The 19,136-nt window shown below is 39.9% G+C and overlaps 1 protein-coding gene across 5 annotated transcripts in view; it reads left to right on the top strand.

Annotated features, from left to right (window-relative positions):
* Positions 1-4,687: 4,687 nt before the first annotated feature.
* LCLAT1 (lysocardiolipin acyltransferase 1) overlaps positions 4,688-19,136 on the top strand; it is a 117,095-nt gene continuing 102,646 nt past the window's right edge. For 4 of the 5 annotated variants that reach the window (XM_040611487.1, XM_040611486.1, XM_040611483.1 and 1 more), the window contains exons 1-2: positions 4,688-4,832; positions 5,028-5,138. The gene's annotated coding sequence lies outside the window, so the exon portion shown is untranslated. The remainder of the gene's footprint in view (positions 4,833-5,027; positions 5,139-19,136) is intronic. The other variant, XM_040611485.1, reaches the window with a different exon arrangement.

Below are 19,136 nucleotides of genomic sequence, written 5' to 3'. Positions count from 1 at the left end.
GAAAATGAAGGCGAGAAGGTGAATGATCCAGACATCAAGTAACTTAGCTCTTCTCACAGGCAGTGAAATTTGCATAGAAAACCCAAGAGAGAGGAAAATTCCAGGTGGATATGGAAATTTTGGCAAATGAGTTATATGAAGAGCGTTAGGGCAGAGCACAGAGATTAGGGCAGAGCTATCCAAAAGGATTTTAGGAAAAAACACAGCAGAGGCCCTGATGATGGTATCAGCACTGCTCTCTGGGGCTGAGGTCCTTGGGAACAGCATCTCATGACCTCCCACCTCCTGCCTTTATATGATCCTTTCTCATCTTTCCCTTTCTGTCATGCAATCTTTTCTTCTTCCTCTTCTTCCCGCTCCTTCAGTTTACCATTTTCTAACATCTCTGGGGCTAATTCTGCAATTGTTTACATGGCATAGGACCATTAGGAGAGCATTTAACACATTCTGATGTGATTTAGGAGGTGGAAATAGCCATGTGAACAGGAGGATCTGGCAGACCCATAAGCAGCTCCTGGGTCACAATTTGGATTTTTCTGATGCAAGCACAGCCCAGGCTGTTCAGCAGCAAGAGCTCGGTGAGAGTCTCCTCATTCAAGTGACTGAGGCTTTTGCAAGGAACAGGAGAACGTGAGTTTTCTTTATGCTGTTTTTTGGCAGTTCTAGGGAGGCGTTACTGGCTGCTTAAAGATATTTTCCATACTGCTTATCTTTTCTTCCCTTTTGAGTGCCACATGGTCTATCATTTCCCGCAGCTCAGATACAAGCCCCAAGGGACTTAGTCTATGAGTAAAACACAGAACTAAGCAACAGTGATTAAAACCCAAAATGTTTTAGGCATACTGCTGTTGCTGGTGACACTAGTTTCAAATGCTTTCCCCTCCTCACTGTCTCCCCTCTCTTAGTGTCTTGTTATGAGCTCCATGATGCCACTTATCATCCAGGTGAGCTATGCCAACACAGAACGGATGGAAGCAAATCATATCACTAAAAATGTTCTGTAAAGTCTACCCCAGCTATAGGCAAAAAAATTTAAAAAAATCAGAAAAATCCTCTTTCCTGTGTTACTATCAACATCTTACATTCTTCATTCCATACTTTTCCAAGTCCTGCCAGTGGATGGATGATAACTCATCTCATTTCCTGTTTTCACTTTCTGTTTCTCAGGTGCTAGCACAACTAGAAAGTCTGAATAACTTTTAATTTCACCCCATTCCAAAAAGGATTTCATTGACATCACACACACACACACACATCACACCATCACCGCCACCAACCCCTGTAGTCAATTCTTTTTTCAGTCAAATAAATTTTTCAGTCTGTTTCTCCACATGAATACTGCTTATGCAGGCACACTGGCTCACAGTCTGGCTGCGAGTCCTCCTTCAATAGCTTTTGAACCTTTTTGATGAATTTAAAATTCGATGGAAGGGCAGCAGTCTCAGAAACAATCTTGTTCCTACAGGATCTGTTAATACAGACAGCATGCAGGGGAGCGAGAACTACGTTTGATGCCCCCACTGAGCAAACATTATTGTTTCTCTTGGCAGCTGGTACTCACTTGGTACTCACTGGCCAGCCCACACCTACTGCTTCTTGTTTTGCAGGGCTGTCACTCGTGGTGTGGGGAAGAGATGTCATTAATGTGGCAGGGATGGAGGTGGGCTGAGGGATACAGGCAGCGAGTTTGTTGGAGATCAGGCCTTGCTGCTTCCAGTTCTCCCCACAGGAATTGTTTTATGGCTAAATTAGATTTATATTGTTTTACTTCAAACATGTTGAAAGGTTGACTTCAGCTTCAAATGGCATTATTTTTGTGGAGGTAAAGCCAGTACCTTAATATTATTTTAACAAAGCCTTCTGAAATGCACATACATTTCCAGTCAGCCGGATTCTTCCTTTTTGCTGAATACTGAACATTCTTTTCTTCCCCTCACTGTTGTCTTTGGCTGTAGAAATTGTACTTTCCACTTTCACAAAAACTGTAGGGGCATTATGAATGCCTGTATTTTTCTTGAGCAGACTTTTTGCTTTCTAACAAAATGGTTACACTAACTCACCTCACACAAGTTCAGTGTGAAGTATATGATTGTAGAGCACAAGGTGCTTATCTACTTTGCCTGTGTAGTTGCAACTGAAAATTAAATTCTCCTTTATATTTTCTAATAGGGTGCCACGGTGAACGGTTGAAAAGCTGTCATGTTCTTCTTCAGCTGGCTGCATGTCAATGTGATAGACAAAATGATTTCTCTACAAACAGTACAAAATTGCTTTAGGGTCCTTAAGGAAAACAGGAACACAGTTACTTCTTATTATCTCTCTTAGCAAATTGTTTTCTCCACAGCTGTAAGTAAAATATCTTAACTGGAAGTTTGTATAGCCAGGTGTTGGCATTGTAAGGAGCAGAGCTGTATGGTGTTTCACATTTTCTAATGAAATTACAAACTTTGATTACTATCGCCTGACAGCACTCTCAGCAAGAAGAAATTGTCATTATTCCTACTACACTGATGGGGAGAGTGATTTGTCCAGGGTCACCCTGGAAGCAGCAGTGAGTTTCTGGCCTGCATTTTGGTGCTCAGAGATAGACGCTGGAGTGCCAAAGCCCCTTAGCTACAACATCTTGCTCAAGATTTTATTAACCCGTTTTAGTGTGGATTTCTTCCATACAGAGAGCTTCAGCCTGAGAGACAATTAGCCGTACGCATTTTTTCCCATTATCAGCTTATCAAACTAATGAAAGGAGCCACGACTTCCCTGCAGTACAAATGCTGAAAGCCACATGTAGGTATGGCTGCAGTTTCACCTCTCTCACCATCCTGTACAACAGCAGTACAATAATTTGGGGGCAGCTTTCTGTTTAGCATTCCAGGGTTGTAGCAGGAGGTCTACTGCAGATGCCATCGCTGCAGATGCCCCATTTCTATTCAAACTTTTGAGGATGCCCAGGAGCCAGCCTGTCAATGGTTGACAGCCCAAGACACATGTTCCCCTTGGAGACATTCTGCCTATGTTATTTCTTTCATCCTAAGGTCTTGCGCCTAGCTACTTAAAATTCTGCAGTTTGCCTTCCCCTTGTCCTTGCTTTCAGGAGGCACTAGAGAGGATTTATTTCACCTAGCTTTAACTAGCTGATCAAGAAGAGTGCTCTCAATGTCAGCCATTTCAGCTTCCCATGTGCTGGGCTTAGACATTCATTTTAGGATGGAATAGGGAACTTTTTGGAGCTGCTGAGAGGGGGGAACCTTGATGACTAAGTCTTTGGGAAGCTTGTTCCAGTCCTTGACCATTCTCATTTTGAAGAATTCCTTCTTAATATCTAATTGGGATTTCTCTTGCTGTAATGCGGGACCAATGGCTCTTATCTTTTTGCTGTTAGCCTGTGAGAAGAGTCTGGCTCCACTTTCTCAATAACCTTCCACCAGTGGAAGACAACAGCTAAGTCTCCCCTCAGCCCCGACTTCTCTGGCCTGAATGAACAGATGAGATCCCTCAAACAGGGATGACCATGGAATTTCCAACAGTTTTATGAGTTTCAGGATGAGACTCCCAGAAGGCTTATTCCTTAATTTTTTTATTTCAAGGATTGACCAAATTGATGAAAGGTTCTCAGCTCTACAAGGGTATTTACTAAGGCAATAAATTCTCACTGAATGATGGTAGGCACTTCAGAAAAGCCGATGTTGTCCTCAAAACTAACTGTGGTAGAAAAGAGGGATCCCACCAGGGGAGTGGCTGTGAAGCAACGCATCCCTAAATGGGCACAAAATCAGGTTTTGCCCTGGTATTTGTAATTTGCAGGATTTTTGCAAAGAGACATGTTTGCCTGTGCACGTGAAATTGTTGTGGGGTCGGAGAGACAGCCTGGGCCACTTTGGTCCTAATCCAGCAGCTCCAGTCAGCCGGGCATGGGTTCACTTTGGTTTTACACAAGCATAAAGCTTTAGTTAAAACCTCCTGGAGTTTTCCTTCTTGGGTTGGGGGTTTCACCAGATTTGTTTACCTTATAAAAACATACATGTGGAAAGAGTACAAAAAGGTTAACTGTGTCAACAGTGAGCAGCAGTAAAGCACGGTGCAATAAAAGCTGAAAATACTGCTGGTTTCAGGGAAAGTTAAAAGAAACCATCTCCTCACGGCAGTGGAAATCATGCCACGATCATTTTCCGCTTCTCTCACACTTGACAGGCTATTTCATGACAAAAGCCGCAACTAACAGCAGTTAGGTTTTCCCACTTGTACAGCACCGTGCGGCTGATGAATCACTGTCCCTTTTTTGCTAACAACTCTATTAAAATGAGTGTTTTTTCTTCCCGAGCACCCAAAGCCATGCTCTCCCACGGAACACGGCTCCCGTACCACCGAGGGCCCGGCCGAAATCCCCCCTCCAGGCAAGGCGGGTCCAAGCGCGCGGGGGGACCGGGATCCGCGGGGGGGAGGCCGTGACCCGCGGGGGGGGGGGGCGCCCGTGCGGGCAGGAGGCCGGGGGCGGCGGGGCCGAGCCCCGGGACGGCGGCACAGCCCCTGGCTGGGCTCCACGGCTCCTGCCGCCACCTGGTCGCTGGCTGGGCCCGTCACCCACACGGGTGGGAGCGGGTGGGCGGCCGCTGCCTCTTTAAGGGAAGCCGGGGCCGACAGCGCTGCCATGGCAACGGCTTGACAGCCGTGACCGGAAGTGATTGGGGGTCAGAGGTCGCCGGTGCAGCGGGAACATGGCGGCGGCGGCACTGGCGAGGCTGGGTGCTGGCGGCGGCGTGGCCGCGCTCCCCGGGGCGGCGGCTCCCTGAGCGGGGCGGGGAGCCTCCTCCCGCCGTGACGCTGCCCCCGCTCAGGTGAGGCCGGGCGGGCGGGCAGGGCTGCTCCGGCGGCGGGCCAGGCCGGGCCGGGCGGGCGCTGGGCTGGCCCTCGGGGCGCGGCGGGGCTGACCGGCGGCTCCGGGCCTCCGCCGCTGGCCCGGCCCTGCCGGTGTTTCCTGGGCGAGCTGCGGCCTGCCGGGCTGTCTCAACCTGCCTCCCGTCTCTCCGCAGGCATGGTCGCTGCGCTGTAGGAGGCAGGGAGCCGCGGCGATGCCAGAGGAGGAGCCGCGGGAGGAGAGCGCTTGAGCTTGTCTGAGGAGCCGCGCAGTGTGTGTGAAACGTGTAGGTTCCCCAAACCTCAGCGCTGCTATGTTTATCACACCTAGAAGAATAAACGGAGGCTTAGTACGATCTCATCCTCAGTATCTTTCCTTTTGGGAAAAGCAGAGCCTCTTGTTAGGGCTCACACACACACAGAAGTCAGTTTTGTCAGCTGTAGCTGGGTGATTTTCCCTGTTTCTTTGTCTGTTGCTTCTCCCCCTGTTGCTGTTGGTTGCGTACCCAGCTGTCTGGGCTACCTTTGCCCTCTCCCAAAGCTAAACTTTGACCTGAATGGTTTCTTGTGTAAGAAATGCCGGGTGAATATTGGGACAGGACATGTAACCTCTCACAGCCCGACCGTTCAGAACAGAACTGTGGCTGCAGAAAGCTAGTGCTAAAAATAAATGCCAGAATTAAACTGTGTGTGCAGCTTCACATTGATGCTTATGTGTATTCACTGTGATACAGTACTTGGTCACTAGGCTTTTTTTTTTTTTTTTAAAATCTCCACTTACACTAGTGGATATAGTGGGGCTATGCTTGCATAATGGGTGGTGTATTTTGCTTATTGATTGCAAAGTGTTTCCGTATCTCTTTTGCTTCATAGCTGTCACTGGTTCTGATGATACCATCCACTCTCTGCTTTTGGACCCTTGGACGTTTCAGTAGTAGTTACCACAGTGATATTTTAATGTTTTGCAAGCACAAACTTATTGCACTGTAACACAGTGAGATTAACAGATGGTCTTTTTCTTATACTCCCCTTCTTAGTTTACAAATGATGAAACTAGGGTAGAACAGGGAGAAAGGCCATCGTATGTCGTGAACTGAACACAGAAATCTCAAAAGAGTTGATTGACTTTGTAATCAGACTTACAGTATTATCTAGTACTCTGAATGTAAAGCTTCAGTGGCAGCTGTACTGTCTGGCTCCTCAGCAAGTCAAGGTGTAGTGTGAACACGTGGTTTGGTCAGTGTGGGCTGCAGCTGAAGAGTGTGGTCTTACTCCTTCATCATCACTGGGCGTTGGTTACTGCTGCTTTTTGTAGTGGATTTAGGGGCTGGATGGTTGCTGGGACAGTTGATATAACAGTTTTATGGGGATGGCTTTCTGTCAGATGGAAGCTATTCTAGTGAGTGTTTGCGCTGATATGAATGAAAGCTGTTTCTTCTGCACTGATGTAAACCAGCTGTGGGTTAAGTATAACATGAAACTACCTCGAGAAACCAAATCTCAAACTGGTCATTCAGAAAAATCAAGACTACACTTAAAACTTTTGAAAAATTTGGATTAAAAGAAGTCAGCCATGTGTAGGGAATATGTGGTAAGAGTGAAGGGAGTGTAAGTCTGTGAAGGAACTTTCCCTTCTTTCCAGAGTCCTTTCTCCATTCACGTCTTGCCAAAGAGCTTCTGTGCTGAAAAAGGGAAGTCTCTTACAAAGCCTTATTTAGACCCCAGGGGCCGGTCCACCACGTGTAGTTGGTGAGGCAGGAATCTTGAAGGAAAAATAATGTTGTATCCTACTGTAAAAGCCAAACTGAAGTTGCTTAGGAAAACCTTGATTGTGGTATGTTCCAGCTCCTTATTTTGATGAGTTTTTCTTTCATGGGGTTCCCTACCCTTCTCATAAAACCAATCTGAAAAGAAAACTGTAAGTGTAATGAGGTGTCATCTTCACATCTGCCTGGGGTTTTTAGCAGTGTTAGGGTTACTTGATCTAGCAAATCCTTTCTGCAGTTGCTCAGGTGGCAGGCCATCATGTGTTTCATCTGTTCCTGCAGAGTCTCAACTTCTTCAGCATCTATTTTTAATAATGCTGGGCTAGATTCTTAATCACCTGAACTGTCTCAGATGTAAATCCTCTTGTCCTTTTGCTGGCTTTCTATTTGAATCTGTCCCAGACTTCTCTCTGTAAAGTTTCTCTCTTAATTTTTGCTTAGACAGTCTCATTTATGTCACTCTTTTCCTGTCAGTTGTCCTGTCCATCAGTGTGCTGCTGCTTCCCATTCATCCCACCTCTGCTGTGCCAAAACACACCTTTTTCGTTGGCTGCTTCTTCTTGGGACACACAGTCTTTGTCTCGTTTTATGCTTTTCCTCCTACCTGGTCATCATTTGTGAACAATGTCCCTTATCCTCTGTCCTTTCTTTCCTTACTTTGTTCTGTTGTTCTCCACTTACAGTCTTGTTCAAGGTTGTCCCTTCCTTGTTTCTTCAGGTTGTGGTGCTGAGAACACACAGACAAGATTCCTCATGTTCTGTATGTGGTATTGAGTTCCATAATCTGGTTTAATGTTTTATCAGCTATGGGCTGAGGAGAGCCGCCTTGTTTGCATTGCATGTGTGGTGTTTGGTCAGCACTTAGAGCCAAGAGAGGGGAAAACAGAACCTTTAGAGAGCTGACTTTTTGAAACGGGTCCCTCCTCATTTTGGGCAAAGGCTTGCAGTTTGGTTTTATGTAACTTTTTGTTGACCTGGCCAAAAAGCAAATTGCTCCTGAAAGACACTTTTGTGTTATAAAATAAATTGTTGCTGCTACATGGCACAGCGAGATGCAAGAGAGCAATGTTAGCAGACTTCATGAAACCTAGACAAAATGTCTTTTTTTCCTAGTCTTTCTCTTGGCTGAACTAGTTTGCTTGTGAGCTTGTTTTGCTGTAATAAACCTAATTTAGTTAATTTAATTTATTTGTATTAGGGTTTCTTACATGCTTAGTGATTCAAGACTGGGGGAGTCTTGTCAATCCAAAATGAATTGCGTCACTAGGTTCACACACTACCCTTCCATGAGTTTGAGAAAATTAATTTCCTTTTAATCTGACAGCAGGCATAGGTTTTGGGGTTTGCGTGTGTGATTCCCCCCTCTGCCCCCCAGGGATTCCTTGAAAAAAACCTGATTTTTTTTCGTATTGCTGCTTTTGAACATGCCTTTCCAGAGATGTTTGCATCTGTGATACTAAACCTCCCATGGCTCTTGGTTTATTTTTGGGCATCCTTTGTTATAACACCTGCTATTTATGTTATTTTTGGTATCAAGGGAGCAGGTATTGCTTTCATTTCAGTGGTTCTGAAAGGTATTGCTTCATCTTAAGTGCTTGCTTATTGAGCTTATGGTGGTTTTGTTATTTTTAAGGCATCCAGCATGTCTTACGGTTGAACGAAATCTGTATCTATTTGCTCTTCTCTTTTGATGGCAGCTTCAGTGGGGCCATGAAGGCTGAATTAATAGGCTGCCTGATGGGTCTGTGTGGAGGAGCTGTATGGATCACCACACAAGGCTTGTAGGAAGAGAATTATTTTTTCTTGAAAATCCTCTAGTCTTACAAAATTACTGTTTGAATCTTGGAAGTGTGCCTATAAACTGCTGTGCCCCGAGACATGCTGAGAGTTCCTGGGCACTTTAAAGGATGAATGATTCGTTGTTTTGTACTCCTTCACCAAATCAGTGAAATGGTGGAGCTGGTTGTAGTCGAAGAGTCAAAAGATAACCAAGCACCCAGGCTTTTACAGGAGGAAAAAAACCCACACCCACACAACCAAACCATTGCCAAATCAAAGACAAAGAATAGCAGGCTGCACAGGTGCTGACAAGTACACACTATTGTAATTTGTACAAAGGAATGGAGTTACTTTGTTTTCCTGAAATCCCGTTAGTTGCATCAAACTGGTAATGGTTGTTGCAGAGCAAGATTTAACTTACTGTTCAAAGTAATTGGAATTTATTGTGGTTACACATGAAATGAACATACAGATCTGGGATTAGCATGTGATCATGTTTTTATTTTTCCCCCCCTTTTAACTCTTGCATGGCCAGTATGATAATGAATCCACCCAAATATTAATTGCGAAGTAACAGAAAATATGCTGTGTGACCCTTCAAATCTATTAGAAGGACCCTTTCTGGTGTTTTAAGGTAGAAATGTTAGTTTTGCTACGTGCCGTATGTGGCACTTCACGCAAGCTCTCGCCACTGGTGTGGTTTCAACAGTGGTAAAAGTGCTGAGAATCCTCTGTTCAGCTTGATCAGCTCTTGGAGAGCCAGAAGCAGTAGATAAAATATTCAAAACCTTCCCCCCACACACACCCCCCCCCGCAAGAAAATTCTTTATGTCCAAGTAATTAATTCCACATCACTTGGTTATTTTGCTCTTAGGTTTCATTATGGTTACTCTTATCTAGCATTGGTATCGATTTTTAACAATCGATTTCACCAATTTTCACACGAGCAACAATCTACAGCCTGCATTTGTTCAGATCAAGCATTACCATTATCTGTTTGAATTCAGAAGATAATTGCATATCTTGCAAATTACCCAATAGCTGTTTCATCTTGAAACATTTAGAAATCCATTTTAGTTTCTTGTAATTATAATGTTTTAGTCAGACAGCAATCTAAACTTAGGACAGCACTTTGGCAGTGATATGCTTGTTTTTCTAAAATGAGCACAGTTTCTGTGGTTAAATTTTCCTTTCATTTAAATATAGATTTTAATCAGTGTAGGCCAAACTTTTCCAACCATATTTAAAATTAGCTTGAACCATATTTTAAAAAGTATGTTCTCCTAATGTGATATAGTTTATGTAGAAAAATATGTGCAGAAATGAATGTTTTTAAGCTGATTAATGCTTTTGAAGTGTTTTTAAAATTTATTTGCAGAAAACATTTATAGACTGGCTCAAATGTGACTTGATACTAGTAGTCTCTTTGTAATAAATACCACTGAAAGCACTTCATACTGTGCTTCTGAAATTTGAAAGGTAGCTGTTCAGATAGAAACTGTAAATTGCACTCATCAGGCAGCTAAGTCACAACATCAACATGAAGTACAATGCTTGCTGTTCTTCCAGACTTCCATGCAAACGTTGTTTTGGAGATTACTGAAGTTTTCATCGGTTGTTTTATACTTCTTTAGGTAGGGTGTAGTTACCGTTTTCAGTTGGTAAGTTGAAATGGTTAATACATTTAAAGCAATTGTAAAGCATTGTTTGTATTCCAAAACAGAAGTGTGAATGAGTCTGAATTGAATCTGTCAGGTAGCTATTACAACTCCCTGAATTACTGCTAAATATTTAGTAGTTGCAGATTCTAGAAAAAGTATTACCCCCCCGCCCCTCCTGCAGCAACCCGTTACCAATCTTATATCCCTGTTTTTTTAACTAAATGCAGGAAAAAAACATCTTTGCTATAACCAGAAAGTGTTCCAGTTGGCAGTGTTCAGAGATCCAGGGAATTAATCTGTAAGCAGACTGTTCTTCAGATAGACCATTTCTACTGATCACAGGCAGGATGAGATGCTTTCAAAGAGGAAAGTGAGGACACATGTCATAAGAGATGAGTTGTGTGGGTTTCCGTTATATGGAATGCGGTGTGTTTTTTGTGTGAGATGTGCTGGTTAACTTTGACATGCTGTTTCTTTAATAAATACAATGTTGGAAAAGATACATCATCCTGCTTTGGACACAGAACTGTGAGAAATCTGATTTAGTTTTTCAGATCCTTTATGCTATTATTCACATGCTAGAAGGATTAGATCCTTCTGGGTTTTAATACTTAATCTTACAGTAATCATGTGTCTGTTCAGCTGATCAGCTCCATTTGCTATCAAGATCATGTTTGTTACTGTGATTTTAATGATTGCTAGAATGTAAAGGACATTGGTTTTGAAAAAGCTGATAATACTATAACAATAGTAAGAAATTGTAAATTTATCAATGACTGGTAAAGCTTACCTTTTTTCCAATTGCTGCAGCTTGTGGTATTACTTTTAAGAAACTTAAATGGAACAAACATTTTTTTAATTTCGCTCAGCAATTTTTCTCATAAACTGGGCTAGCTCTTACCCAGAATTTGTGTGATACAGTGGGAATTTCTCAAGCATTTGGCTCACTGAATAGCAGTTATGCGTTTCGTGCTCACTGAGATACAACTTCTAACCCTTCTGGTAAGATAAAGCCAGGAGACAGTGGTAACCATACACTGATCTATGGAAATTAACTTTTCAGAGTGAACCAAATCGCAGACTGGCTTTCAGGTGATGGTCAGAACATGGAACTTGTTCCTAGTTCTGCTGTGTAAATTTTTTAGATTGTGTGTCAGCTGGAGTTTGGGGCCACTTGCTCCAGGGAAGTCCTTACTAACATGACTTACAAAGCCAAAGAAAACTACAAAAGTTTTCTCAAGGATCAAAACAAGTAGAAGAAATACTAACCTGTTAAATCTCTGTTGGGAGTCAGTCCGTTTTTAAAATTAATTTATTTTTTTAAGTCTCCACTCATGGAATACCTCTTTCTTTTGAATACAACTTTTCAGAAAGTGTGAGGTAATACGCTCATGCCAAGGTTGGAGCCAATCTGTAGGGTCTGGTAAGGTAAGGTTAATAATTTCCTTTCAACCTCCTGCATAGACAGGAGCTTTCTTCTGGTATTCCCTCTTAAGCTGACAAGATTTGGTAGTGTTTTCACACTAAACTAATGAATTCCCTTAAAAAGAAAACAATTTTAGCAATTACGTTCAAGGCCTTTTGCCCAGGTCAGTAGATTTGGGACGAGTAAAAATGATGCACTGCCAGTGAACTAATTACGTATAATTCATCATCATAATAGTGGAAACTATTAACATTCTGGGAATTGGTATGCATTTCACATTTGGAAAGAGGGATATTTGGTTTAGTTTAATCTTAAATAATTGCAGACCATCTAGGAAGATGGAATGTAATGTTTTGGGTGTGTTGGATCTTTCTGGACTTCGGGGATAGATTGTTTTAGGAAAGGGTTGATCTTACTGCATTTTGTGCTGTCTCCATGAGATGGACAGATCTTGCACTAGTTTCTGTAGAAAAATACTTGTGAGTTGCTAGAGTTTCCTTAGAAAAATACTTGTGTGTCAATCTGATTTATGAGAAGCATTTTGCAGGCTCATCTATTTCTAACCATTGAAAGTGACAAAGGGTGTGTGTCTCTCAAAATTATGGCTTTGCTTAGAGGAGTGTGTTCTTCTATTGAGAACATCGGGTTTAAATTTTCACTTGAATACCAAGTTTTAAATAAAATCCTGAGACTTACCCACTATTTCCAGTACTTGTGTGGGTCTGCTATAAAATGGATACTTCATTATTTTATCATAAATACTTGTATCTTTAGATCCCAATTTCCAAAACTTACTTAGAATAGTCTTTTTGTAAAAACTTTTTTCACAGAATGTTTTTACTTACGTTGTAATAAAGGTAGGCATTGTGCTTACTGTATCCCAGTCCTACTCTGAAGAAGGAACCTTGGTGTCTTTCTTAAATACTGAGAAGCATTTAGTTTTGCATCCCTGTAGGATACAGGGATGCGGTGTTGAGCAGTGTCAGCTCCACTAAGCAATAAAAAAATCCCACTTTAAGACAATGCTTTAACTGAATGACACATCTCATTTGGATTTTGACAGTGAGAGAGCTGTGTGTTTATCTTGTCTGCCAACTGAACACTTCTTGAATGACAAATGCCTGTGAGAATGTCAAGGGTTAAATAGCTATATTTTTTGTGTGTGTTCTTATTACAGTAGGTCATTGAAGGACCTTGAGAGATGACTGATCTGTAAAATTGAGACAAAGGCTCTGTAGTTGTGGTAGTATGGAAATTAATTATAGGCAGAAGCAAATGTATCTTGAGTGGTCACAATAGGGATATTGCTAAAACGATCCTTGATAGCACAGAAATGTGTATTATCTTCTGTCTAAAGGGAAAACAGCTAAAATAATGGATTATTTGTTAAAGTAATTGCAGTAGGCTAGCCTATGGAAGAACAATAGAGTGTGATAATGCAGCACCCTTGTGCAGTAGAATATGTTTGAAAATATACGAATAGCTGTTACTTTAAAGAAAGAACCTTATGAAAAGTTGAGAGGATTTAGTAAGCTTTGATTGTGACAGTCATGTGTTAGTATGATTTTCTTATGGTCTGCCTTCTCTCTACGCCTTTGCAGCTTGGCAGACCATCGCCCTTCTGCAACAGCACTTGCTGCAACAGCGCTTGCCACGTCCCTGAAGGGCTGTGGCAAATACTCACTTCCCTTTCTTGAAGGGAAGCTCTAAGTTATTCCCGTGTTGCCTGTGATCCCAAGTCTTGTTCATTTTACACATAAACAGTGGCTGTCTACCAGCTGTAAATATGGCTGTTTTTTCTTTTTTAACTTTATGTAAAGCATCCATAAATACCTGTTAAGCAAACTAGCACTGCACGTACTGTCCATAGCTTTCTTATCATGAGTGCTAGGCATGCGGAATTAAGCTTGCTTTCAGAACAAAAGGTATCATTGTTGTGAGCAGAATGCTAAAATGAGTTTCCATGTTAGAAAGAAAGTCTCAATCATCTCTCACTGTGCCTTGAAATACAGAAATAGCTGAAAAAGGCATATTTATGACAGGCTTTTGCTGAAGTTTAGAAGCATGTAATTCATTCTTAAACATAAAGAAACCTTAAAATTTAGGGAAACTGTCTAGTAGCTTTGGACTTCAGTGCAAGATATTCTTTATCTACAGTATTAACACAGATTATATTTTGTAGAAGTATCAGAAAATGACATATTGGCTAGAAGATACACAAAAAATAGAAAATATTAGTTGCAAAGTATCGTTGTATATGGACTTCCACAGGCTGCAGAATATTTTAGAATGAAAATTTTCATCAGTACTGAAAATCATCTGATCTGGCAGAAGAGTAGTATTTTAATGAATACTTATGACATGACAGGAGGAGAAAGAAATTATTAACAGATATTTCTTCATCACTTAAAGACTGCTGTTACTGCTGTAGCTCTCCAGCCATTTAGCTAAGGGTTTACAACCTTTACAGGGAGTATATGTTACAGACTGTAGGGCAAATGCCTTTGTTTGGTCTCAGTATCCTGGAACGATGCCATTTCCCAGGATTTTTTGCATGTGGGACCTTAGTTCTTCTGCATGCAACTGGTGCAAGTCTCCCAGCTCCTAAGAATTTGGGATTTGGTGTTTGTGTGCAGGAGTGGCCCACACTTAGGAGTTGCATCTTTTGTGAGACCTCAATGTCTGTCCTTCTCTTAAGAAAGGTTATGGTGTGCTTTTCTGCTGATTTCAATGTCTGGAATGATTTTAATGTTTGGAGTGAAGTTAGGCAGAACTTTCATTTCTGGTTTGGGAGCTATTTGATATAGAACCCTCAATCTCTTGTTCTTAACTAGATGATTATTTGCTTCTTAACATCTCTTCCCTAAGCTGAACCTTACTAAGAGCTAAGATTTCTAATCTAACTAAGATTTCCACCAGACATTTGCTGAAGAGCTAGAATGTAAGTGAAGTACATGGTTGGAATGAGATCTGGAGAGAAGCAAAGTTGTGGGCAAGTTTTTTTCCTTTTTCCAAATGTCAAAGCTTCAGCCACGTTAATAATATTTCTACAAAAACATTATTGGGCTAATTTAAAGCAAAACTCTAGAACTGTTATATCCCACATGGCATGAAACATTCATGCTCTTTTTTCCTGATGTATTAACTTCTTACACAGAAAGGAAATGAATTTTAGAAAGAATGTCATACATAAACCATTTGAGACATACTCTGTTAAGGAAATACCAGCTGTCAAGAAAGATGCAGCCAATGTTGAGTTATATTAAAAACATTGTAAAGGAAATATTTCTCAAGGAAAAATGGATTAATTAAAACATTTTAACTATTTTTGCTCTGGAAGAAGGTTAGGGAAGTGCTATACAAGCCCCTTCTAAATGCAGCCAATATTAAAAGCCACTGATTTATTTTCTCAGAATGAAGTTGACTTAGGTAAGTTGTTCCTTAATGTAGTATAAAGACATTTTCTGTCTACATGTAACTAGTAGGGGAGGAAAAAAAAAGACAAGACTTGGAGTCATTATACTTTACTAACTTCAAATTCCATAAGCTTGCTTTCATTGATTCTTCTTGATGGACAGAATTTATATCAAAAAGAAAATAGGTTATGTTTTAGGATTTTCATATTAATGTTTTTATTTGAAAATTGGCTCTTTTCTTAGCAATTCATAGCACCAGGAATCTTTATTTTGCTTCTGTAGAGGAAAATAGTGAAGTGCATATAAAAAGGTATCTGCATCAGGCATGAGAAATGTTAAATATGATAGGATTTACTCTCTTTAATCCAGTCTAGCCTGCTGGCTTTAAGGAATTTGTATGCTGAATATGCAGATTTAATGTAATGGTTTGAAATGGAAGCTTTGGATTTAATTGCCACTTTGCTCTTTTTCCCATTAATCTACTGATGCTATTACAGTTCTACCCTGAAATGTAGCAAATACAGAAACAGTTGTATCTGTCACCTGTCTAGATAATGCTCCATCATCATTATTATTATTATTATTTTTGAATTTAGGTAAAGATGTTGAAAGAGATGCTTAGATGTTACATTTATGTGACCTACTTTGTATGTTGAGTTTTTTTTATTTTATAAAATCATAAATATTGTATATGAGAATGCTAGGTCTTCCTCTGTTTAAGATATCCTACCTTTTAATTGTAACTATTTTCTGGAAATTTATGAAGATCAGAATGTTTTCTTTTGTTACTTAAAAATTTTAAAATTACACTTCTCAAGTTATATGATAGCTATTGGAGACAAGCAGCTGTTGTTGCAAATTCTCTTTGCACTAGGCTCATGATCTTAGACTTCATTAAAATACCAACAGAAGCATAAGTACCAAATGATATATGGCCTAAATTTCTTAATGTCACCCACATCTTCATATTTGAATTGACAGTCTGTAATTCCATTAACACATTACCTTTTTTCTGCTTGAAAAACTTACTGTGCAGGATGGTTTGTATTTTAGGAATGCATTCAAGCTTTAAGGGATGTAGTACGAAGGACCCATTTTACTTCTTGCACATGCTTGATGTATACTGAACTGAATAAAGAAGACTATGGTCATCTGGAGGTTTCTTTAGTGAAATGCCACTGAAGAACTGAACTTTGCTTTTTACTTGATAAGCAAAACATGTAACGTTGTTGTTAACAATAACTAATTGTGATACTTGTACGGAATAGTAAGGTTTCAGGCTGGACACCTATAAAATAAAGCATGCAAAGCTTTCACAGCTGCAACTGAAGCTAATGGCAACTGTGAGTTGTGCTTGTGATGTACTGCACAGTGACAAATACTGGGAAAAAAATTAGTCTGGAAACATTCCAGATTAGGCAGACACAGTTCATGTACTTTGTGCTGTGCATCTTGAGTTACAAAAATATAAATAGGAACTGTTGTGAAAATAAATTACTGACATGTAACATGTTCAGATGGTAGTACAATGAGCATAATATGAAGGAAAAAGAAAGGATTTTTTGTCCTAGTATTTTAATGGCTTAGGCTAATTTTAGTACTATACTATGAGAAGGGACAGAAGAAATACAAAGTAATTTCTCCCTGTTAACCCTGCTGTCAAAGGATATGCATTGGATGAGGCAGGGTTCCAGTTTGAAAACAACAAAACAAATAAACCAGCCAGGAAGGAGCAGCCTTAATTCTGATATTTGCTATAATTTCTATATGTTTGATTGTGCGGCTTCAGTATCCCAAATGTTTTTTGAGTATAATGTGAAGGTAACAATTCATGAACAGTGTGCTGGGTGGTGCTGAATGCTCCTGATGTTTTCACTGTGAATGTAGCTAAGAATGTAATTATGCTGTGGATGACCCCTTACGAAAGGGGATGTTCTCCCTCGTGTAAATTCTGATAGTGCTGTATAAGACCTAAATGCTTTTCAGGCTGAAACTGTCTATTGTATGTTAAGCTCCCACAGAATCACTTCATCCGTAGTCTGAGACTATACTTTACTGGCAATCTGTTTTATTGTATGCAAAATGATAGATATCTGAGATCAATACTGACTCCAAAGAGAAGTAACTAGACAGAGTACCTGAATATAGTGTCAAGACCACTAATCATGTCACGGTTAGAAAAAAATCTGTCAGTTTTCCAAGTTATTTCTACAGAGCAGTTAACGATTGTAAATGATTCTGCAGTTTGACTGAATTACACAGATTCTATTTTATCCTCTCACTTAAATCTTGCTTTTGTCCAGAGTTAAATAGTTCTTAGTGTATTTACGTATGCATGGTTAAGCATATGGTCATTCTTCCAAGGAGAAGTAAGAAGGAAATAACCTCTTCTAATCTGCCAATTCACATTTTGAAATTTTCTTTATAGTAACTCTTGTGAAAATTGTATTGGCCATCTAGGACCACGTTTTTCAATTTTAGTCTGATGCCTCTGCAATCAAGATGAAGGATTTTGATTGGGATGTTTTTCTTCTGAGAAATTATTACTGAACCACTGTGCATTGATTGACTTTTGCTGTCTGATTGGTGATAAGACAGGTTTGCCCAATTTTTTTTGCTTTCATGGTGAAGTTAAGCCTAAAAATGTACTTGAAGTTATTTGATCTAAATACATCTTAGTCTTTTATAGTATTTAGAATGAGACAAAGCTTATTTGGTGAACTGGCATCTTTACAGGTGAATAACTTGGAGAGATTCATTTTGAATGAGGTGTGAAGCCCAGAGTTTTAATTTTATCCTACTTTTATCAGTTAAATCTTTTCTGCAGCTGTTGATTGAGGACACAGTAATCATCTTTACAGCTACATCTGGTTACATATTACAATTAATATCCTGAATCCTCTGCCAGTGAGAAATAATACTCCTCTATGCACTTTGAAAGTAAGAACTTCTGGGGGAAAAAAGTTATTGCTACAAAGTGTATTTCCGTTATCTGTCCTGCATAACAGAAAGTGACTGAATTATATTATCAAAATGTTTAACGACTTTACCCAAATTGCAGTTTGTAGAAGTTCTTTAATAGGGCATCTTGCAGGTGAGTTGAGCTGGCTCTTAAAGCATAGGAAAACCTACTTACAGTTTAAAAAGGTCATTTATGATATATCTTGATGTAATTTTCCATCTATATGCATGATATCTTTATCTGATGGTATAGAAGCTAGAGATGGAAAGTTATAAAGAGAAATTATTTGACTACATTAAGTGTTACGGGACAACTGATAGATGACTTCCATTAGCCATGTTGTGTTGAACTGCAGCCAGCCGTTTTGCAATATTTTAAATCCCTAACATTCCTGAACAACTGGAGAAAAATCCTTTTCTGATATTCCTTCTAAAAAGGATTATTATTTATTTTTGTTGTAGTTTCGTCTAAGAATTTCAGTGAAGTATCAGGAAATTATTACATTTTTCCTTAGTGACTAATGCAGTCAAACCTGATTTGAAGCTTGGAATCTGTTACCAGTAAAAAAGGCTTACAATTATGCTGTTAGAGGTTTTGAATCCCTTTAGTTTCTTATTTCCTGTAAAATACCTAAAATCCCACCAGTCTAAGCCATAACCTATATATCTATACTCCTTATTTGTATTTGTTGGATAGAGAGTCCTGTAAGAGCAATCTTGTGCAAAGCTAGTTTTGCAAGTTTTCCCTTGTTCAGTTCATTACACTTGTGTTGATGCTTTTCCATTTCCAAACACCATCAAAGTTTCCGGTTTATCAACATTTTGGGGTGCAGAAAGTGATTGGTTTGAGTTTCTTTGTGCTGTATGGTTTGAAGATAAGATGTGTCTATAGGAGCTGCCAAACTGAAGCCTGAAGCAATGCCAGGACATTTATGCTGAGTTTACTAGAGTGCCTTTCTCTACTTTATTTCTTGCTCCGTCACCATTAATCTCTTTCTTCTTTGCTACAATATTAGTTATTAAAAATTCTGATGTCCTAAGAAATGCTTATCAAATAACTTCTCATTGGTTTGTTTGTTATATCCTTTTTGTACTGCAGATTACTGTAAGATTGTTCTGGAAAGCACTATGAAAAAGTAATGGCTTAATATAAAGAAATGAAAAGGATCTTTCAGCTGTTGCTTGTATCTTCTGGTTTCCTGAAATGTTTGGTATTGGTCCTTTTACTAAAATGTGGAGGGAGAGGGAAATGTTGTAAAATTAGTGAACTTTTTTT

The sequence above is a fragment of the Falco naumanni genome, chromosome 12 (assembly GCF_017639655.2).
Source record: "Falco naumanni isolate bFalNau1 chromosome 12, bFalNau1.pat, whole genome shotgun sequence".
NCBI lineage: Eukaryota > Metazoa > Chordata > Aves > Falconiformes > Falconidae > Falco > Falco naumanni.
The sequence above is the reverse complement of the archived record's forward strand: the minus strand, read 5'-3'. Positions and strand labels throughout refer to the sequence as shown.